This window comes from Mus musculus, chromosome 13 (assembly GCF_000001635.26).
Source record: "Mus musculus strain C57BL/6J chromosome 13, GRCm38.p6 C57BL/6J".
Classification (NCBI taxonomy): domain Eukaryota; kingdom Metazoa; phylum Chordata; class Mammalia; order Rodentia; family Muridae; genus Mus; species Mus musculus.
The window spans coordinates 23,265,685-23,288,496 of NC_000079.6; the positions used below are offsets into that span (position 1 = coordinate 23,265,685).

The 22,812-nt window shown below is 42.8% G+C and overlaps 3 long non-coding RNA genes, 3 other non-coding genes and 1 pseudogene across 7 annotated transcripts in view; 4 read left to right on the top strand and 3 right to left on the bottom strand.

Moving 5' to 3' along the window:
• Positions 3,196–3,817, top strand: Vmn1r-ps135 (vomeronasal 1 receptor, pseudogene 135; annotated as a pseudogene).
• Positions 4,737–4,832, bottom strand: n-TIaat15. The gene is made up of 2 exons: positions 4,795–4,832; positions 4,737–4,772 (listed from the first exon to the last, which is right to left on the bottom strand). It is a non-coding gene; the product is annotated as a tRNA-Ile (tRNA).
• A 5,687-nt stretch (positions 4,833–10,519) lies between these two features.
• 4930557F10Rik (RIKEN cDNA 4930557F10 gene) overlaps positions 10,520–22,812 on the bottom strand; it is a 37,204-nt gene continuing 24,911 nt past the window's right edge. For both annotated transcript variants that reach the window (NR_126444.1, NR_126443.1), the window contains exon 2: positions 10,520–10,724. This is a non-coding gene — a long non-coding RNA (RIKEN cDNA 4930557F10 gene). The remainder of the gene's footprint in view (positions 10,725–22,812) is intronic.
• 4933404K08Rik (RIKEN cDNA 4933404K08 gene) lies at positions 12,666–16,583 on the top strand. The gene is made up of 4 exons (NR_046038.1): positions 12,666–12,889; positions 13,165–13,325; positions 15,191–15,340; positions 15,685–16,583. It is a non-coding gene; the product is annotated as an RIKEN cDNA 4933404K08 gene (long non-coding RNA).
• On the bottom strand, positions 18,639–21,062 carry Gm40832. Its single transcript, XR_873169.1, has 2 exons — positions 20,118–21,062; positions 18,639–19,107 (listed from the first exon to the last, which is right to left on the bottom strand). It is a non-coding gene; the product is annotated as a predicted gene, 40832 (long non-coding RNA).
• On the top strand, positions 19,717–19,789 carry n-TVaac4. Its single transcript has one exon. It is a non-coding gene; the product is annotated as a tRNA-Val (tRNA).
• On the top strand, positions 19,965–20,037 carry n-TAagc10. The gene has a single exon. It is a non-coding gene; the product is annotated as a tRNA-Ala (tRNA).

Consider the following 22,812-nt stretch of genomic DNA (forward strand, 5'->3'; position numbering starts at 1 on the left):
TGGCTCTATCCCTTACAATATTTACTCTTAATTTTTTAAAATTTGATGATGCTGGAAGATCACCAGCTGAAAGGCATGGACAATGGCCTCAATCGCCCAATGAAATGGTCAAATGGAAAAATGTCCTTGACAATAAATGGTATGGCCCGGATCCTATCTTAATCAGGTCCCGGGGAGCTATTTGTGTTTTTCCACAGGGTGAAGAAAATCCACTTTGGGTCCCGACGCGACTGACAAGGACCGTGAAAGAGCAAGATGAACCCCAAGATGATTCTCCTGCTCCTGATGATTGAAACCAGGATAAGTATACCTTTATGAGCCATAGTAAGATCATGGCCAGTACCTTTACCGGTACATTCCAATTCTTCTACCTAGCCTTTGTTTTTTGCAAAGGAATGTTTTTTGGATGTGCCTTATGCACGACAAACTCCTCAAGAGCCACGGGTGTATAAGAGTACTAGTTTTCATTTAAATTATACATTATGCTTTGTGCATAATGTGGATAAACCGTTTACACCATGTATATTTTTTAAGAAAAAAATTATCTTTAATTGGGCAGATCAAATTAATACTGCTGACACTATAAGTCAGATAGCAAAAAAAAACAAAACAAAACAAAACAAAAAAAAAACCAAAAAATAAAAACAAAAACAAACGTCTGAGGCATTGCTTACCCTGCAAAGGGTGGATTCTCATATCGCCTCAGGGTTAATGTTAGTGAATCAGAGAGTGGATATTTTACAACATGATATGGAACAGATGATGGATGTCATACAAATGAGTTGTGTGGCATCCACATCGCACGTATGCATTACTCCCAATAGGTATATTAATAATTCTTTTATTAAAAGTACAGACCTATCGAATTACCTGAAGGGGAACTGGTCGCAGGAGCTGGAAAGGTTGCAGACGAGGCTGCAGATGCAGATCCTGAACCTTAATGGGACCAGAGTGGAACCAGTGACCCTTGGAGACTTTACCTCTTGGCTTACCTCTGCTTTTTCTTACTTTAAGGAATGGGTGGGAGTGATTTTGTTTGGTGCTGCCATATGCTGTGGACTGGTGTTCATGCTCTGATTGGTATGCAAATTCAGAACCCAACAAAAACGTGACAAGGTGATTATAACTCAGGCACTTTTAGCTATTGAAAACGGCTCCTCCCTTGAAATTTGGTTATCTATGCTCAAGAATTAGTCAGCATGAGATGGGATGAAAGAGACTCAACGATCATTGATCAGCCCTTGCTCATCAATAGAGTGATCATGATTTCCCCACTAATTCATTTTTTGGCTGGCCTCTTTTACAGAGTTCGCCCTAGGTCATTTAGCAGTTATTGTCACACAGCACTGCGGTATCCAGAGACGGGCAACTTTCCTCATGCACAGTCCAACCTAAGACATGGGGCCCGGTGGCAATAGGGTTACCCTATGACGGGTAAGGCTGTGACATTAGAGGAACAATCTAAAACAGGAGCCACGGCGGATGGGCATAATTGCACAGGCCTAGTCCAGCCTCATTTTATTAAAACAAACAGGGGGAGATGTGGGAAGCCACATGTGCCGTTGCTGAGTGGCACTGACTACTGCTGGCCACCACGCATAAGATTGGACAAACACCAATATGTACATATGCAGTAAAGTTTTTTGCCAAGACACTGCCTGGCCCAGGCATGATAATGAGGTTCTGTAAGGTACTGAGAGTATAACCAATCAGATGTGAGACATGCAAATGAGGTATGATAATGAGGTTCTGTAAGGTACTGAGAGAGAGTAGCCAATCAGATGAGGAACATGCAAATGAGGCTTAGTGCATAACCAATCTGGGTGTGAGACACGCCCCTCCTAGGCCTATAAAAGCAGCACCAGTTCTGGGCTCGGGGTCTTTTCGCCTCTACGATCAAGCTCTCCCAATAAACGTGTGCAGAAGGATCCTGTTGCAGCGTCGTTCTTCCTGGCCAGGCGAGCGCGCGCAAGATACATTGTTTTTCTATGCTGGTTGTTCCAAATCAGATTAAGACAGATAATGGAACTGGCTATTGCAGACAAGCATTTGAGATGTTTTGTTGACAATTTAATGTTACCCATATTACTGTGATTGCTTATAATCCTCAAGGACAAGGTTTTGTGGAACAGACCCATGGAACTTTAAAACAATATCTTCCTAGAAAAAAAAGAGGGGCGATTATATTCCCATACACCACAAAATTATTTAAATCATACTCCTTTTTCTAAAAAATTTGGCCGGTTGTGGTGGCACATGCCAGTAGGATTTGCTGAAGGAGGCAGAGCAGGAGGATCACAAGTTCGAGGCCAGCCTGGGCTACACATTTGCCGGGCGGTGGTGGCGCACACCTTTGATCCCAGCACTTGGGAGGCAGAGGCAGGCGGATTTCTGAGTTCGAGGCCAGCCTGGTCTACAACGTGAGTTCCTGAACAGCCAGGGCTATACAGAGAAACCCTGTCTCAAAAAAAAAAAAATGGATGCCAAGGAACTCGTTTGAGTGTCTATGGCATCCTATAACTAGGCATATTTATGCCTAGGTGAAATGGAAGGACCTATTTACTGGCATATGGCATGACCTGATCAAGTATTAATACGGGGAAGAGTGAGACCCTGATCTGAAGTGGGGGTGGATACAGGAAAAATGCACACCTATCTATGGGAAGGAGAAAGAGGAGAGCAGGAAAGGACAACGGTAAAAAGGAAATCCATATGCATCCAGCCACAAAAATGAACTTTATGTGATTTATAAAATGATGCTGGTTTTAAATTTTACTCATATGCATGGAAGGACATATAGCTATTTTATTTTTTCCTTTAAAGAAACACAGGACACAAAGTCTCACAAGTAGGAACGGACTGGCTTCAGAGTTGCAGTCCTCTTGCCTCTGCCTCCCAAGTGCTGGAATACAGAGGTAAACAGTCCTGCTCATCCATAAAGTGTAATTTTAATAAACAGATGAGCAAAGCCAGAGTAAAGGGGCAAAAGTGCAGAGAAGCATTTCTAATATAATGTCAACAGCTCCTCGCAAACCACTGCTCCCCTATGCAGCAGTGCACTGGACCCACTATCACTGGCACTGCTCCTTTTACCCAGGCCGGGGAGGGAGAGGACACATGGCCCCAAATGACCTTTGGACCACAGTGTGTGTGTGCATTTATTCTCTGCAGTCTCCAATAGTATCTGAGTATTTTACCTGTCTCCTCAGCGTGGACCAGGCTGTCACCATCAGTCCCAGGACAACCCTGTGGAGAAAGCTCAAGCCACAGACATTATGGCAAGTTCTTTTATATCTTTAATTTTCTGTCAAGTTCCAACTAGCTTTGCTACAACAGCATGAACAGATCTGGAATTAAAGTGGATATTGTTATATGCTGTCCTCCAAATATAATTAAATGGTTCTCTCTCTCTCTCTCTCTCTCTCTCTCTCTCTCTCTCTCTCTCTCTCTCTCTCTCTCTCTCTCTCTCCTCTCTCTCTCTTCACCCCCACAGTTTCATAGGTGGAGCAATGGTCTGTGGCTGTGTATATAAATGTCACAAGTGCTCCCTCTAACGTCCCAGATTCGTTGTTGTAAGCAGTTCCTGTCCAGAAATCAGAGCAACCAGACTGTTCTCCTTTAGTATAACCTGTTCCTTTTTCATTGGTAGATTTTTGGGGAGGGGCTAGACTTTTTTTTTTTTTTTTACTGGGTAGATTTTATTCTCTCCTTGTACAAAGGCTCCATGGTGGCACATGACTCCATGATGCCAATCATAGAAGCAGTTCTGAGGATGGTAAACTGCTCACCTCCTGTTTATCCCGATCTGCAGAGATGACCTGTTATTAACTGTCGGAGTGCACATTAATGGAAGGCGTTGCATTCTACCCTCATTCTGCCTGAACTAAAGGTATATATGCAACAGGGATTGTTTTACTCCAGTAATTAAAATAAAATAAAATAAAATAAACCGGATTTTGCTATGTACCTGGAGCTGATCTAGAAGCTAGGAGAATTCTCAAATGCTAGAGAGGGACAACTACAGCATGCTTTGTCCTAGAGTTCTTTTGTTGTTGTTGCCCCCCCCCACACACACACACACACACACACAGGGTTTCTCTGTGTAGCCCTGGAACTCACTTTGTAGACCAGGCTGGCCTCGAACTCAGATATCCGCATGGCTCTGCCTCCGAGTGCTGGAATTAAAGGCGTGTGCCACCACGCCCGGCTGTCCTAGAGTTCTAATGTATCACAACATTTAAAAGCATATGAATAGATTTACAAAAGAGGAAAAGCAGCCCGTTACAGACAATCTAAAACTAGTTCGAGATTCCCAGGAAGCTGAACACAGATTCTCTCTCCATCTTTCCATTCCACCACCGCTGTCATGTGACTTTTCGTTTGCGCTGGGGGAAAAAAACAATAAACAATAAACAAAAATCAAAACAAAACAAAGCAAAAGAGAAGCTGAACCTGCTATCGTAATCCTACTGTATTTTCCCCCAAACCAAAGCATGGGAGCAAGACAGGGAAGGCGGTGGTCCGTTGAAATCATTAGTCTTTCTGGATTCTAAAAATAGCCGAAGCTGCCACCATAATCCTACTATATTTTTCCCTAAGCCAGCGCATGATAGGAAGACAGGGAAGGCAGCTGTCTAACGCAATCAGTAGTCATGTGATTCTAAGAATAATTAAATGCTGATTCTAAAATTAATTCGTAACTGCTGATTGGGCTCCTGACGGCTCTATGAAAACAATGCTCCAGGTGAGGCTCGAACTCACAACCTCGGCATCGCTCTCGCGCACACACTGTTGTATAAGTACCGCGCGCTAACCGATTGCGCCACTGGAGCATCCGTAGGACACTCCTGGTCACTCGTTACACGGCCTACGTAGAACATCCACCGTTCGCTATACTGTGGTGTGGGTGCATACCCAGCTATGCATCCAGTTGCAAGTCCTTTGATACCCGCACCAAGCGGCTATTACAGCCCTGGCGACCCGGTATGAGGCAGCAATCTGCGCGGTCCCAAAGCCTTTCCCCTCCCCTCCACCTTGGCGTGAAAGGATGCTCCCTGGGAAGATGCGCAGCCCTGGCAAACCGGATTGCTCAAAGATGCGGTTTTTTCCTTCTGCCCTGATCTGGTCTAACACATGCTAGAGAAACCGAGGAACTTGGTTCCAGAGCCATTAACTGATAATAATCACAGCAGCAGTGAGTTCATGCCTGCTGTAGTTCTCCTATTGGGAAAACTGTTGTCACGCTGATTCTATGCGGTCTCTGGCCTTTCTGCTCCCTCTTCTTTCATGCTCCCTGAGCCTATAGGAGAAGTGTGTGTGATATAGCTGTGTTAAGACTTTTTAAATGGGATTGTTTTCTCCATCTGATAGATCACATTACTATAAAAACTCAAAGCGTTTCGTGTTCATTTTGTATCCTGAATGTTTATTAAAGTTGTTTGTTCTTACATCTTTGTGGTAGGTAGAGCCATCACAGATTTCTACCTGTTATCAGGAAACAGGCTTGTTTTTCTTTCTCTCTAAACCCAATTTGGATTCCTTTCATTTTTATTGCTAACTATTCTTGCTAGTGATAAACTGGGGGGGGGGGGGGGGGGAGGCTGTCAAGAATGGACATTCATCTTGTTTCAAGTCTTACAAGAAAATCCTTTAACATTTTTCCATTAGTTACGATGTTAGCTGTGCCTTTTCATGAATGGACTTTAATGTATTGAAATAATTTTCTTCTATTCTTTGTTATGACTTTATTTTAGTCATGAATGGATACTGAACCTTGTTAAATGACCTTTTTCAGCATCTATGGTCAAAGAATTTTGCTTTCATTCTGTTATTTTATCACATTGATTTGAGTATATTAAGCAAACTGTGCATCTTAGAGATAAGGGACACCTGATCAGTGTATATCTTTTTAACTTAGTCTGCTGTTACCTATTGATGATCTCATATCTACAGACTCATAAGGAATACATACAGACCTGTAGTTATCGTAGTCTGTTCGCTCTTGTTTTCCCTGGAGTACTGCTGCCTGACCTATGAGTCTGAGTGATGTTCTCATAAAATAAATGTGGAAGTATTTTCTCTACACTTGTGTTTTGAAAGAGTGTAAGAAGGATTGGCAGTGATTCTTATGTAACTGTTTCATGGAATTCAGCGATTAATAAATGTGGTTCTTAACTTTTTCTTGTTAAATTTCTATTATAACATCAATCTCATTTGTTCTTGATCTGTTAAGAAGCCATTGTTGAGAAGGGTGTGTGGTACATACCTTTAATTGCAGCACTCTGGAGGCAGGGACAAGTGGAGCTCTGAGTTCAAGGTCAGCCTGGTCTGCATAGTGAGTTCTAGTTCAACCAAAAATAAAGAGAGAAATCCTGGAGGGGGCAGGTGACAGTAAATACTGGCTTGTTAAATGTAACTAGTTCCCTTTATTTCTTTTTGATGTCAAGAATAGTCTATTTGCACATCTTTGTTTTTCTAAGTCAATTCAAATCTTGGGAGAAGATGGGCACTCCTCTCTCTGTGTTCTCGCTATCTTTAAGACCTAAAGATGTTTTGCTCCCTATTTTCATGAACTTACATATTTGTGGTTTTTTAACATTTTATTTATTTTATGTATAGTGTGCCTGATGTTGATAGGTGTACTACATATGTGCTGAGGTGAAAGAGGGCATCAGACCCCCTGAAACAGGAGTTACAGAGACGAGTGAGTCATGCAACCAACATATGTACTGAGACTCAAGTCCAGGTCCTCTGCAAAAGTAAAAACATCAAGTACTCTGATCCTCTGAGCCATCTCTCCAGTCCCAACATTTATTTCTTTCTGCATATAGAAACATGCAGTTTGCTTATATAGTGGATTATGTTGATGGATTACCATATATTGAAACATCCCTGTATCCCTGGGATGAAGCCTACTTGATCATGGTAAATGATCATTTTGATGGTCCTTAGATTCAGTTTGCAAGAATTTTATTGAGTATTTTTGCACTGATATTCATAAGGGAAATTGGTCTGAAGTTCTCTTTCTTTATTGGGTCTTTGTGTGGCTTAGGTATCAGCATAACCGTGGCTTCGTAGAATGAATTAGGTAGTGTTCCCTCTGTTTCTATTTTGTGGAATACTTTGAATAATATTAGTATTATTTCTTCTTTGAAGGTTCTGATAGAATTCTGCACTAAAATTATCTGGTCCTGGGCTTTTGGGGGTTGGGAGACTTTTAATGACTGCTTCTATTTCTTTAGGTGTCATGGGACTATTTATATTGTTTATCTGATCCTGATTTAACGTTGGTACCTGGTATCTGTCTAGAAAATCATCCATTTCATCTAGATTTTTCAGTTTTGTTGAGTATAGGCTTTTGTAGTGGGATCTAATGATTTTTTTTTTAATTTCTTTACTTTCTCTTGTTATATCTCCCTTTTCATTTCTGATTTTATTAACTTAGGTACTATCTCTGTGCCTTTGGTTACTCTGGCTAAGGGTTAATCTATTTTGTTGATTTTCTCAAAGAACCAGCTCCTGGTTTTGTTGATTCTTTGTATAGTTCTTTTTGTTTCTACTTGGTTGATTTCAGCCCTTAGTTTGATTATTTCCTGCCTTCTACTCCTCTGGGGCATATTTGCTTCTTTTTATTCTAGAAGTTTCAAGTGTGCTGTTAAGCTGCTAGAGTATGCTCTCTCCAGTTTCCTTATGGAAGTACTCAGAGCTATGAGTTTTCCTTTTTAGCACTGCTTCCATTGTGTTCCATAAGTTTGGGTGTGTTGTGCCTACAGCTGATAAACAACTGCAGCAAAGTATCTGGATAATAAAATGAATGCAAACAAATCAGTAGCCTTCCTCTACTCAAAGGATAATTGGAATTAGAAAGAAATTAGGGAAATGACACCTTTCACAATAGTAACAAATAATTAAAATATCTTGATGTGACTCTAGCCAAGTAAACGAAAGATCTGTTTGACAAGAACTTCAAGTCTCTGAAGAAAGAAATGAAGAAGACCTCAGAAGATGGAAAGATCTCCCATGCTCATGGATCAGAAGGATTAACATAGTAAAAATGGCCAGCTTACCAAAAGCAATCTACAGATTCAATGCAATCCCCATCAAAATTCCAACTCAACTCTTCACAAAGATAGAAAAAGCAATTCTCAAATTTGTCTGGAATAACAAAAACCTAGGATAGCGAAAACTATTCTCAACAATAAGAGAACTTCTGGGGTAATCGCCATCCCCGATCTCAAGCTGGACTACACAGCAATAGTGAAAAAAAAACAAAAAAGACAAAACACCACATGGTATTGGTACAAGTAGATCAGTGGAATAAAACTGAAGACCTGGAATTAAATCCACACATCTATGCTCACCTGATCTTTGACAAAGAAACCAAAACCATCCAGTAGAAAAAAGACAGCATATACAGCATATAGTATAGTGCTTGTTTGAGTGGCAGTCAGTATGTTAAAGAATGCAAATTGATCCATTCTTATCTCCTTGTACAAAGGTCACGTCCAACTGGATCAAGGACCTCCTTAATAAACCAGATACGCTAAATCTAATAGAAAAGAAAGTGGGAAAGAGCCTTGAACACATCCCCACATGGGAAATTTTCCTGAACAGAGCACCAATGGCTGAGGTTCTGAGATCAACTATAAACAAATGGGATCTCATAAAATTGAAAAGCTTCTGTAAGGCAAAGGACACTGTGAACAAGACAAAATGGCAACCTACAGGCTGCCTGCATCCAGTAGAGGGCTAATATATCCAAAAAACTCAAGAAGTTAGACTCCAGAGAACCAAATAACCCTATTAAAAAACGGGGTACAGAGCTAAACAAAGCCCACGAAGCACCTAAAGAAATGTTCAACATCCTTAGTCATCAGGAAAATGCAAATCAAAACAACCCTGAGATTCCACCTCACATCAGTCAGGATGGCTAAGATCAAAAATTCAGGTGACAGCAGATGCTGGCCAGGATGTGGAGAAAAAGGAACACTCACTCCTCCATTGCTAGTGAGATTGCAAGCTGGTACAACCACTCTGGAAATCAGTCTGGCGGTTCCTCAGAAAATTGGGCATAGTACTAACTGAGGACCCAGCTATACCACTCCTGGGCATATACCCAGAAGATGCTCCAACATATAACAAGGACATATGCTCCACTATGTTCACAGCAGTCTTATTTATAATAGCCAGAAACTGGAAAGAACCCAGATGTCCCTAAACAGAGGAATGGATACAGAAAATGTGGTACATTCACACAATGGAATACTACTCAGCTAATAAAAACAATGACTTCATAAAATTCACAAGCAAATGGATAGAAGTAGAAAATATCATCCTGAGTGAGGTAACCCAATCACAAAAGAACACACATGGTATGTACTCACTGATAAGTGGATATTAGGCACAAAGCTCAGAATACCCACAATACAACTCACAGACCATAGGAAGCTCAAGAAGTAGGAAGACCAAAGTGTGGATGCTTCAATCCTACTTAGAAGGGGGAACAAAATAATCACAGGAGGTAGAAGGAGGGAGGGTCTTGGGGAGGGAGAGAGGAGGGGGAGGGAAGAGGGGGTTAGGTTCAGGAGTAGAAGATGCAAGGGGAGAGGAGAAATACAGAGTGTCAGGAAATTTTGTAGCAGTGGAGGATGGGGAACGGGAGTAGACACTAGAAAGACCCAGATGCCAGGAAAACAAGAGGCTCCCAGGACTCAATAGGGATGCCATTAGCTAAAATACCCAACAAAGGAGAGGGAGAACCTGTAGGGATCATATTCAGAGGTTAGGCATGACCCCCAGTTGAGGGATGGGGCCACCTACACATCTCAAAAAATTAACCCAGAATTGTTAAAGGAAATGCAGGGACAAAAGATGGAACAGAGATTGAAGAAAAGGCCATCCAGAGACTGCCCCACTCTAGGGATCCATCCCATCTGCAGACACCAAACCAGACACTATTGTTGATGACAACAAGCGCTTGCTGACAGGAGTCTGGTATAGCTGACCTCTGCAAGGCTTTACCAGTACCTGACTGAGACAGACACAGATACTCACAGCCACTTATGGAACTGAACATGGGGACCTTAATGGAAGAGTTAGGGGAAGAACAGAAGGTGCTTAAGAGAATTGCAACCCCATAGAACAGCAATATCAACTAACTGGACCCCATAGAGCTCACAGGAACTAAACCACCAGCCAAAAAGTATACATGGGTGGGTCCATCACTCCTGCTACATATGTAGCAGAGGATTGCCTTATCTGGCATCAATGGGAGGGGAGGCACTTGGTCCTGTGGAGGTTCAATGCCCCAGTATAGGGGAATGCTAGGGCAGTGAGGTGGGTGAGTGGGGGAGCACAGTCATAGAAGCAGGGGGGAGGGGAATGGGATGGAGGTTTGTGGTGGGGAAAGCGGGAAGAGGGATAACATTTGAAATGTAAATAAATAAAGTAACCAATAAAAAGAAAGAAACATGTGGAGTACCCACTGTTTGCCCAGGATGCTATATAGTAAGTCTAAATTAGAAGGTGTTTGAATGTGCTTTTTATTGTCAACCATGTAATTCTTCAGGCAAACTAACTTTATAAAGAAAATATGATTACTTAGCACTCAGTTCTGGAGATGCAAGTGGTGCCTGGCATCAGCTCTGCACTTAGAAGATTCCGTGATCAGTGGTGCCAGCCACAACACTGGGTATATGCAGCGAAGAAAGTGCTTGATCACATTTCTAAACAGAAAGACAAAGACAAAATCATGTCTTATATTCCCATCTAAGAACAACAACAAATTGCCTAAGGACTGCACCTCTTAAAGGTCCTAGAACATGTTCATCACACTGAGCCAACTTGTGTTGGCCAAAGTTACCAACAGGAGTCCTTAGGGATATACACAATATGTAGGTAATCATAAAAAGCATTATATAGAACCAATCCGATGGATAATGTGGAGATTGTACTATACTCACCATACCTTTAACACAAAACCAGGTGCTGCCCAGTTCTGTCATCCTTTTCCTGATCCCTCTGTATTCTTTCTAGAGTGTTCTTTAATCCTATACAGGAATTTGGTATTTCTGCCTAGTCAACATTAGAAATTAGAACTAAGGTATTCTCTCACAGCTTTGAGAGAATACATGTGCCAAGCAAAGCCAGGTTGTGGCTAGATGGACCAGTATAGAAGGAGAATTTTTAAATATGTAAAAATGGGGACTATTTTGTTGGGAAGCAGAATTCACATTCTTAGGATGTCACTAAATGTTGTGCCAATGGGGAAGCAGGAAGAGACCATCGGTTCTGTTTGTGATAAGAAAGCTGGAATGAGGCATTAGTATTAAAAAGGGTCTATAGAAGAATATAGTAGATGCAGGGTAATGGTAAATATCCCATAAGTAAACAAGAAATAAGAAAGGATTGTTTGGTTTGAAGAGATCAGTTCAAAGCTGTTGGAAAATTCCACCAGACCCCTGAGCACGTAGGCACCCCACCTCTCCTGGAAGAGACAAATCAGAAAGCACATAGGCACCCCTTCCCTTCTGAAAGAGACAGGTCAGAGAGCAAGTAGGCCAGAAGGGAGAGGCTGTTTAAGCCCCTACCCACTCAGTTTAAAAAGGCACACTGTTCTGTCAATCATATTGTGCCTAGTTGCTGATGCTCATATAAAAACTCGCCACCCAATGGGCCACCCAGGGTTGCTACCTCTCCTTCAGGTTTGGGACAACCCCAGCACACTGGAACAATAAATTCCTCTTGCTTTTGCATCGATTCCTGACTCCTCATGTCTCAGAGAGTTCCTGATAATTAGGCTCATCAGAGACTTAAAGGTTGGGTTTTTTTGGCTTGAGTTTTTTGTTTTGTTCTGTTCTGTTCTGTTCTGTTCTGTTCTGTTCTGTTCTGTTTTCAGATGTGGCAGGAAGATAACCTGAGAAAACTAACAGGCAAAATGGACCATGATTTAATGATAAAGAAGAAATGCAGAAACTGAAGAGAAAAAACAAATGAACCTCTTCTGACATAACCAATGTATTGTAAATCTTCTATGTTTTCTTTTTAATTCTATTGTTGTAACCAGAGTAGTGAGACATTCAGATATCAGAGTTACTGCCCTAGAGTGAGAGATTTGCTATACGTCTGCAAAAATCAGGTTAGTAATCTATGGCTGTGCATGACTATGTTTCCGGCAAATGGAGCTCAATGGGGAACTTTTCCCCTTGTTGTGCAAGGGTGAGTCTAAGGTCAGAAGAGGACTGAGTTAGAAAATAAGGAACGTGTGTGGAACATGACAGTGTTGAGTGTCTAGTGGTTAGGATTTGGCGCACTCACAAACATGGCCAGGGTTCAATTACTGATCAGGGAATCAAGCCGCCATGGGCCAATTACTGGCCACAAGTCTCGCACGCGCTCGACTGGCCAGGAAGAACGACACTGCAACAGGATCCTTCTGCACACGTTTATTGGGAGAGCTTGATTGTAGAGGCGAAAAGACCTCGAGCCCAGAACTGGTGCTGCTTTTATAGGCCTAGGACAGGCGTTCTCTCTCATCTGATTGGTTAACTTGTCTCTCATCTGATTGGTTAACTTGTCTCTCATCTGATTGGTTAACTTTTGTCAATTCTCAAAACCTCACCTTGGCAAAAGAACCTTTACTGGCTATGTATGTGTGGTGGCCAGCTGTAGCCAACTGCCACTCTGTAACTGCCACTCTGCAACGGCTTCCCACACACAAGGATAGGCCAGACTGAGGAAGAAAGACAGAAACTGTGGGAATGTTTCTGACTGCAGACAGACCTTGCTAGAATAGCACGCTGGGGATCTTCCACTAGAAGGTTGTGACTAACACTCCCTTCTTGGAATGACCCAACAAAACAAGCTTTACAAGATAGCCCCGACCAGCAAGGCAGGTGCAGACCAAAAATGTTTCAGTTCCGTCTTCAGGTGACTAAAACCTCACCTTACCCAGGGCCATCAGTGCTGCTTAGGGAAGGTCATGAAACACTGGCCTCTCCGGAAGGGAGACGTTAATTACCATTTTTGGGGGGAGAGGGGGATGAAAAGGTCAGCACGGGCCACCAATGGGCTTAAACCAACACTTACTGTTACTAAAATCTACCCTTAAACTGTATAAAAAGTGTGTGCTTAGGAGATTCAGGGTTGCCTCTGCCCCGATTGCAGGACGGCCCCAGAGGGTTGGATCAATCTTGCTTGTTGCATTGATCTCCATCTCTGTTTCTGTGAGTGGGACATCCTGGAAGTAAGGCTCTTCGGGTCTTGCAACACAAGGGAGGAGAGAAAGAGTTTGCCAGGCTTCTGATGGAGAAAAGTTGACTAGCCACGTGAGTTCTTGAAACAGAGTGGCCACACAGGCTGCTTCTACAGACAGGCGGTGGGGGATGTAACAAACCAACTAAAGGCATGTGGAGACGTGCGGAGATAAGAATATTGATAAGGGCACACTTTTCCAGGCTGGAGATAGTAGTACCCAGTAACTGTATCAGAAGGCATGTTGAAAATGAGCATCCAAAAAAAAAAAAAAAAAAAGAAAAGAAAAGAAAAAGAAAGAAAATGAGCATCCTCCTCTTACCCTCTTGCCTCTCTCTTACTTCTAGCTCCCTTGCTCCCCTTCCCTAACTCCCTCTCTCCACATGGACCCTACTTCTCTACTCTCTCCTTCTCCCTGCCTTTCTCTGCCTCTGCTACCCTCTATACTCCCCTGCCCATGCTCTACATAAACTTTATTCTATAGGAAAAAAAGAAAATGAGCATCGTGTGTGTGTGTGTGTGTGTGTGTGTGTGTGTGTGTGTGTGTGTGTGTTTTATCTATAGATTCAAGGGAAGTTAGGTGGAGGCTGGTAGTGCAGCCCATTTCTGGAACTTAGGCAGGGTTGCGAAAGCAACATGAAACAGATGACATGCAAAGTGGAAGGCAAGAATCTGCTATTAGTTTAGGAATTCTCCGATAGAGCACACAGAGTGTTTTAAGTCTAGGAAGAGGGAAAATTGGCTTCTCAAGGAGCAGAGCTGAGTGAGTCTAGTGGGGGCTCCAGGGGCAGGAAATGTAAACAAAGGAACACAGTGGGAGCCTCAGCTCACAAACACTCCAATCCCCTGCTATGAAAAGAGAAGGGATGACTACTCTGAGGCAGAGATCCAGACAGTAAAAGCTGCCTATTTCCTAAAAGCAAGTAATTCAACTGGGTGTGGTGGTGCACGCCTTTAATCCCAGCACTCGGGAGGCAGAGGCAGGCAGATTTCTGAGTTCGACCCCAGCCTGGTCTACAAAGTGAGTTCCAGGACAGCCAGGGCTACACAGAGAAACCCTGTCTCGAAAAACAAACAAACAAAAACAAAACAAAACAACAACAAAAGCAAGTAATCATAGGATCGAATTCTAAAATTTGGTTTAATTGTTTTTAAAATTTAGGCCTTGATCTCATGAAGGTTGGGACAGGAGACAGTAAAAGCACTGTCTCAACAGATAGTATTTGTTTAGATCATTAAAATTCCTGGGCTAAAGAGTTGGCACAGCAGTTATGAGCACTAACTGCTTCTTCTGAAGGTTGTGAGTTCAAGTCCCAACAACCACATGATGGCTCACAACCATCTGTAATGAGATCTGACACCCTCATCTGGTGTGTCTGAAGACAGCTACAATATACTTACATATAATTAATTAATTAATTAATTAATTAATTAAAATTTTTAAAAAGCCAGGCGTGGTGGCACATTCCTTTAATCCCAGCACTTGAGAGGCAGAGGCAGGCGAATTTCTGAGTTCAAGGCCAACCTGATCTACAGAGTGAGTTCCAGGACAGAGAAACCCTGTCTCAAAAAACAAAAAAAAAAAAACAAAAAAAAAAAAAATTCTGGTTACTGGGCCAAGGGCATGCTATTTTGGGAGAAATTCTCTGCATTTGTGTTGACAGGAAAGGATGGACCCCTTCCAGAGTGCTATGGAGACTTCTGAAGAACTATAAAAGTTAAAGAAAAATCAAACATTCATTGTGCCATCCTTCACATGGCATGAATGAAGACTTACTATAATTGGTTATTAATAAATTAATTCATAAAAAGACAGTTGTCTTTCACCTGCTCAAACAAGGAACAAAATTTCAGCCTTACTTGATCTGTGTACTTTGCACAATCCATATGAATATCTTACTGCTACTAAAATTTTGGCTATGGGATTCATATATTACAGAATGTACAGCTTTGGTAAGATTCATCCTCAGAGATGCTGAACTAACCTGCTTATGAAAGAACCTAGTGGGGAAACCCCCACTCAGCTCCTGATTCGGCGTGCACCCAAGAATCACGAATAGAACATCACACCTTGATGTAACAACACGAGGTATTTTAATGACGGAGCTCCGGGTCGAAACGTATCTCACACAGGAGACAGTGGATTCGACCACGAGGCTTGGAAGCTAGGGGTTTTTATAAGAAAAGGAGTGGGGCTGGGGGAGGAATTGGAGCGGTTTCACATGATTGGTCCATTTAAACATCAGCAGCCTGTAACATTTAACTTAGGTCAGAGGGGTGGGAGATAGGGAGGCGATGGGCCTGCCCGGGCATGTCCTGGTCTGTTCTGCTATGTTTTCAGCCCCAGGTTTCAAAGCTCACAAACAACTCTTTGGGCTATTTGACATACATTACATGAATCACAGGTCTCAAGTTTTATTTCCTTTCACTTAGACCCCTGCTTCCAACTGCCTAAAACAGCTTGGGGACTGTCATGGATTCCAGGTCATCTTGCCTTGTTCAACCTTTCAGATGGATCTAGTCAGACTTCAGTCAAGCTCTGAGCCTTCTAAGCATACAGCAACTAGATAATAGATGCTAAAGCTAGATTTCTTAAATCTAACCAAATTTTCTAATTTTCCTACCCCTCCTACCCTTTTAAAAAACATTTTTTCATTGCCCCTGTTCAGCAAGAAGAAGTTGTGGAGAGTCATCAGCCCAATTCCCTGGGTATGGGAGTCTGGTAATGGTTATTTTACAAATTATAGAAAAGTTATCATTTCTAAGGGATAATTTGGGAATGGTCATATGTGGAGAGCTCTTGGTGCTGCTTATAGAAATATGTCAAGCACTTGTCACTGGGCTCAAAGAAGTAGGCTCAGATAAGAATATTCACATTTGGGCTAATACAAAGCTCAAGGTAAACTTAGGAGAGGAATGTGTGGCCTTCCTTTTATCTTGGTCATCCTGACAAGTCCCTAGACTCAGTGACCAGGGGGCTTAGTTTATTGCCTTGTTTGATCTCTTTGTTTATTACTTTATTTAATTACTTTGTCTTTAAGAACCAAACCTATTCTCTGCAAGGACCTAGAATGGTATAGAAGCTGACTGGGAAATAAGCCTGCTTCAGCCTCAGCACTGGCTGTAGTCATGTTATAATGTTGTCTAATTTTCTTTCTTCTCAACCCTAACTAAGATGAGGGTGGGGGGTCATGATAATTTCTTGATAGTACAGAGGATAGCAGTCTCATCAACCTTTCATATTATATAATCAGGGGGTAGAGGAGAAGTCAGTAAAAATTATGTAAAATTTTGTATACATGTTTTAATAAATTATTAAGGCCTATCTCTTCTACCACTGCCTGATTTTTGCTCCTCTTTGGGTCGGTCATTTCTGTCCAGACTGTCAGGATGCCTGGATGGATTTCCCACACTGGGATCTACCTCTAGCAGTACTGCTGCACTCAAATCTTCTAAACCGTCAAGCTGTGAATACTATATGTTACCTTCTTCTCATCTGTGAGATAAATCATTTAACGTAATAAGCAAGAAAGATGTTGATGAACTAGCATTAACATAATCATTTTAATGTTTTACATTTTATTAGCATATGGTATCCATACAAGAAAGTGGGTATGTATACACATATACATAGCTTGAAAACCAAGAAGTGCAAGACCACACCTAGAAAACAAAGACTGAGTAATGTATGAGTCCCTCATTGATCCATTCCACCTGCCTTTCCAACCACTTTTCCTATCTCCATTCTCCTTCCTCAGTCCAGCCCACACCGTGGGTCTATCACATGGACTGCCTTCCTCAGGGGTAGCTCCTCCTGTTTAACAGTAATTGTTGATGTTTTTACCCTGGTGTTATCAGTATGAAGACCCAACATTATCTTTGACACTTTAGTGTTTCAGTCTGGTAAATAAATGTTCACGAACTCTTTGAGTGAGTTGCTGTGAGGAGAGGTTTTATAAAAAATCTTAAGTAATACACTTTCTGCACTCCACTACCTGTGATGTTTGCTTTGACAACCAGTTTGGAGAGTGTCATCTACTTGTGACAGTGATAAGGAGCATCAGGAAGGTCTTGATCCAAACAGTCACAAAGGTAATAAAAGTCAGATTTACATCTTCATCTGGGACTCTGTAAGCCTACTCGTCCACATCAAGCCTCTTCTACAGGAACAATGGTAAGAACAGAGTGAAAGTCAGCTAGTCTGTGGTGGTTGTTCTGTGTGACTAGAGCCCAATAATGAAACATTGATAAAAACAAGTGTTGACTGGACTTTGTACAAACCTCTAATCTCAGTACTTGGGAGTCAGGCACATCTCTGTGAGTTCAAGGCCAACCTGGTCTACATAGATAGTTCCAGGACAGACAGGGCTACATGTTAAGACCCTGTCTCAAAAACAATAAGGAAAAGAAAGGAGAAAGAGAAGGAAGATGAGGAGAAGGAAGAGGAAAAAGAAGAAGAGGAAGAAGGAGGAGGGAGGAGGAGGGAGGAGGAGGGGGGAGGAGGAGGAGGAGGAGGAGGAGGAGGGAAATGTTATTGAACATGCTTCAAAATAAGACTGGGAAGCTATTTTGTAGACAAACTACCAATTTCCAAAGTTGGGTGTTTAAGGCTCCTGCCCTGTCCTGTGGAACAAATTGAGCCTGCTACTTCAACTGGCTTAAGAACTCTGTACTTTGTGTTTCTAGGATATTTCAGGTTCAGAAAGTACCTTGTGACTTCATTACTAGATGTAAGAGCTGTGGTGTGCAGTTACAGCCAAAGCTAGCTAACTCCTTGTAATGCAGTGTGTAGTCATGTGCAGTTAAGGTCATTTACCCATACTTACTGGATCTCAGTTAACAATATGGGTTATGGATTAGTTTATGTGATGGCTATCCCGGGAAATTAGTTACAGCCTAATGCAGGTTAAATATAAGGAAGAGTGCTCTCATTTTTAAAAATGATCTTTAACAAAAAAAAAATTTGTGTATGGGTGATTATCCTCATGTATGTCTGTGCACAGTGGGCTTTACATCCTGATGCTGACAGTTGTGAACTGATGTGTGAGCGTTAGGAGCCCAGGTCATCAGGAGGAGCATAAATCCCAATGTCATCAGGAGACGCTGCAGTAACCACTGTCACTTCTGTCTCCAGATTTGTGGGTGTGATAATAAAACTACTTTGTTTAAGCCATTGGTTGCTGAAAGATTCCTAGGCTACCTCTCTCATAACTCAGTATTGGAACCTTATGTCCCAATCCTCTGATCTAACTGATCAAAAGTTTGAGTCAGTGACAGGCTGTCAGAGTGCCGAAGGTTAGTGAGACACAACCACACACACACACACACAGTATTGTTCTGGACATTCTTTTGAGGACTGCTTCTTTATGGACTGGAGCCAGCCCTGCTTGGCTGTCAATATGTTTATTCTTAATTGACATTTGCCCAGCACCAACTCTAACCCCAAAGATAATCAGCCACTTAAAATGGAAAGAAAATTCTAAAGGTAAAAAGTCAAAATGCAAGTTGTGTGCCAAGCAGCAGGACAGTCAGAGCCTTCCTTGAGAAATGAAAACACAACTGTATCGTGTAGTCACCCACTGCGCTTCCATTTCAACACCCAGCTTGGAATAGCATAAGATCAGATGCCTGTGCACAACCCAGGCCATGAGTTAGTCTTTTCCCTGATGCTGACATTGCTTCAGGCCTTCCCTCCTGCAAGCAGACGTTGATGTAATGTCAATTACTGTAGACACCGAGGGTGCTGCTCCGAGGAATGAACCAGGAAGAAGAGACACAGCTGAGCAGGCAGAATGAGAAGCACCACAGTTGAAATGTTTGCTATCCATCCTCAAAAACAGAAGAGAGCTGGTGTGGCTGAGGTGTGAGAAAAGAAGATGCTTACATCATTTTGATGGGATATAAATAATTACAGTCATTAAAAGTACAAGCATGACAATTCCTTTAGAAATTTAGCAATAGGGAACATTACCAAAGTCATGGGCTCATACTTGCTCTGTTCATGGTAGTGAATCCTCATCTTATGGGCGACTCACACCTTCACATTCAGAGCAGGATAACTCTTAATAAGCAAGATACAAAATCAAGCTACCGTTCATCAGTGGACAAATGAAAACACAGCAGACACACATGGGATGTTAGCTTCTCCGCCCTTTCTAAAAAGGCTTTGTCACTTGCAATCACTGGCACGAAGAAGCTGAGGACACGGTGTTAAGTGAGGTAGACCAGCCACAGAGGGACAAATTCCACCGGACTTCGCTTACAGTGTGCAATCTTTGTATTCGATTGGCAATAGCAGAGAACAGTGGGATCACCAAGTCCTAGGGATGGAGGGGGACAGCCACGGTAGTTACATTGACTTAGCTACCCTGTGATACATACATATACAAAGAATGCCATCAAACCATTTACTAAGAAACCTTGGAATCTATGTGTAGAAAGTGGGAAGAAAACCCTCTTGAGGGTGTTTCCGTAGTGTAGTGGTCATCACGCTCGCCTAACACGCGAGAGGTCCCCGGTTCGAAACCGGGCGGAAACATTACTTTTTTTCGAACTCTCAGTTTCACTCTCTACACTTTTGAGAAGTTAGAAGATAGTAGTCTCCGTCCTATGTTTTTAGCATTAAAAGACATGGTAACTTGTATGGAGAAGAAAAACAAAACAGTGGAGGCACTTGGCATAAATGAAAGTCCAAGAAGACTGTACTGTAACTCGGGGGATTAGCTCAAATGGTAGAGCGCTCGCTTAGCATGCGAGAGGTAGTGGGATCGATGCCCACATCCTCCAGTTTTTATGTTAACTAGATTTAGGACTGAAAATTACACTTTGCTCTCACACTCTAAACAAAAGGTTCATCACACACTCACTTGCCAGTTTCTCACACCCACATCGTGCACGCTCTAGTTTGTGTGTTTGACAGTTGTTTTTGAGCGTTTCTATTCCTTCACTCCACAGACACTGGTGCAGAATCTCTTCTGTTTAACCAGGTTTAGACTTTTCTTAAACCACTTAGTACTTGTAAGTTCTCTGCCCGCCTCTCTGGAATCTTTTCCTTGTCCATCTCTTTGCTCACTCGCCCGCGTTATTGGAGGGTTTTTGTGCTCTCACGGATCTGCACGGCCAACAGCATCGCATGGCCCAACCTCCTCTTGGCCTGAATGAAATGTGGCTTCCGTCCCACTAGTCTCAATTTTCCATTTCTAAACTCTACCTCCTGCCCGGGTTCTCTCAAAAGCTCTCCAGCGACTACAACATTCTCCTCGAGGTGTCTCCAGGTAATCAGGCTCTCCCAACCTCCTCTGTGTGTTTTACACGCATGCGATTCCCCTGTGATGCAGCGCTGCGTCTCAATGCGGGAATCCCTACTCCCGCGCTTCTTCCCGTGAACTCTTCCCTCCTCCGCTCCGCCCGAGGTGCATTTCTTATTCTTTCCCTGTGACAGGTTCTCGCTTCTCCTCTATCGTTTTAAATCTCTATTTTCGTTGCACTTCTCAAAGTTTTCTTAGTTAATGTGGATCTGTAACTTCGAGACTACACTTTAGCAAAGTTATAGTGTTTGACTTGGATTGTAAAATGAGAGAAAACGGTTCCGTTGTCGTTTCCGTAGTGTAGCGGTTATCACGCTCGCCTCACACTCGAGCCTCAGAAGACAGTACATGTATATGTAGGTAGCCCTGCCTCTAACTGGGAAAGGTCCCACCTGATATTCCTATTCTAAGATACAACCATTGAACCCATCAATGACACCTCTGCCAGAGCGGCTAGAGCTGGACCCTTTTGAATTGATTTGTAGTATGTGGACTATTTAATCCTGGGCGGTCCCCGTAGACGGTCTGGATTCCGGACTAGTTTTCTTCTGCTCCAGAATCTCCAGAGAGTTGAGACGGGACAGTTCCTTTCGGGAAGAAAGAAGCAGCAGGCGGCCTTGCTAGCAGAAGACTAGTCCTAGTTAGTAAAGCCTCGGACAGCAGACTAGGGACTCAGGCTACAGCGGGGTGAGGGTGAGGAGAATAACTGCTGGCCTGCAAAGGAGAAGCTCCAGCTTCTAATTCAGAGACAGACTCGGCAGATTTGCCGCGACACCTCTGTCCCTCAGGTAAAGACTCTTCCAACCTATACAAGTAAGACAGCAGCAGTGTCGGGACACGCGGCTCATTTGCGGGCTTCTCTGCCTGCTGAAGTGCTGAAACACACGCAGCTCAGTCTCAACAATTTGCTCACTTGCCTCCAGAAGCTGTAACGGCAAGAACATACTCAGTTGTTCTTTCTCTGCGGGAGAATTTCCTCCTACAGCCTGGGCCTAAATACCAGCCTGGTCTGGAATGCCCTGGCAGAGTTCCAGGGGATAGAACCCAGCTCTGGGACAGGAAACCATTACCAGGAGCCCAGTCTAAATCAAGGCTGTGGAGGTTGGGAGATTGGGTATCTGGAGTGTTAACGAGTGAGTTACTGCGCAGACCAGGCAGAGACAGGGGAGTTGGGGCAGAGGAAGAGCTCAGTATTTGATACTCAACCTCTGCTTCCCAGTTCAGGCCTTGACACTTTCCAGCTCTGGGACCCTGAGAAATACACTCAATCTACCTGAGCCGCTGTTGCATCTGGAAAGGGCAGATGTGTACAAGTCCTTTTACTGCCAAAATTAAACTGGACCCCACAGAATAAACTCAACAAATCTTTTAGAGTAGTAAAGAGTATGTGGGACAGGAAAGCACAGGATATTTTGTGAATTATAAGAGGAATGTCTCTACTTGTGCAGAGTTTTCTTAGTCATGGTTTTCTAGAGTAACGGAGCTTATAGAATGAATCTCTAGAGAGAGAAGGTGGATTTACAGGTTGTGGTCCAGTCAAAGAATCCAGTAGTTGAATCCACAAGGCTGGATGTCTCAGCTGGTCTTCAGTATATGTCAGAACCCTGATAAGTAGGCTCTGATACCATTCTGAAGGAATGGACCTGCTAGCAAAGCAAGAACAAGCAGACAAAGACCATAAGCCCCTTCTTCTGTATCATTTATATAGGCCAGAGCAGAAGGTGGATCTTCCCACCTCAAAAGATCTAAAATAAGCTTGTGTTTTTGCAACTCAAAGATCCAGATCAAAAGTCCACTTCAAATAATATAGCTAAGAAAAAGCCTCCCCGGTTTTCCTAGCCATTTGGGGGATTTAGTTAATTTCAGATACAATCAACTTGACAACGAAGGAGAGCCATCACATGCAGACACAGATGGAAGCAGAGGATACAACAACAGAACAGTGTGGACAGAGAATGAGCTTAAGGGCTAGTTACTTGCTCATTCACTCATTCAGTCAATAAACAGAGAAGAGCAGGAAGGAAAGCCTCCCGAGGGAAGAGTGAGTGTGCCAGAGGAGTGAAACATGAGGTAAGGGAGGGGCACGGGGCAGTTGTACCTGAACCTGCTCCCTCAGCTCAGAGGGTCTTACTTAGATGAATCCCAGAGGGGTGTGGACGCCATTGTTCTGGATGTGAAATGCTTCAGATGCAGCAGTAGCTGCTAGGGTGCAAAATCCAAGAGATGCTTTGTTCTTTAAAGCTGCCGGTGGATA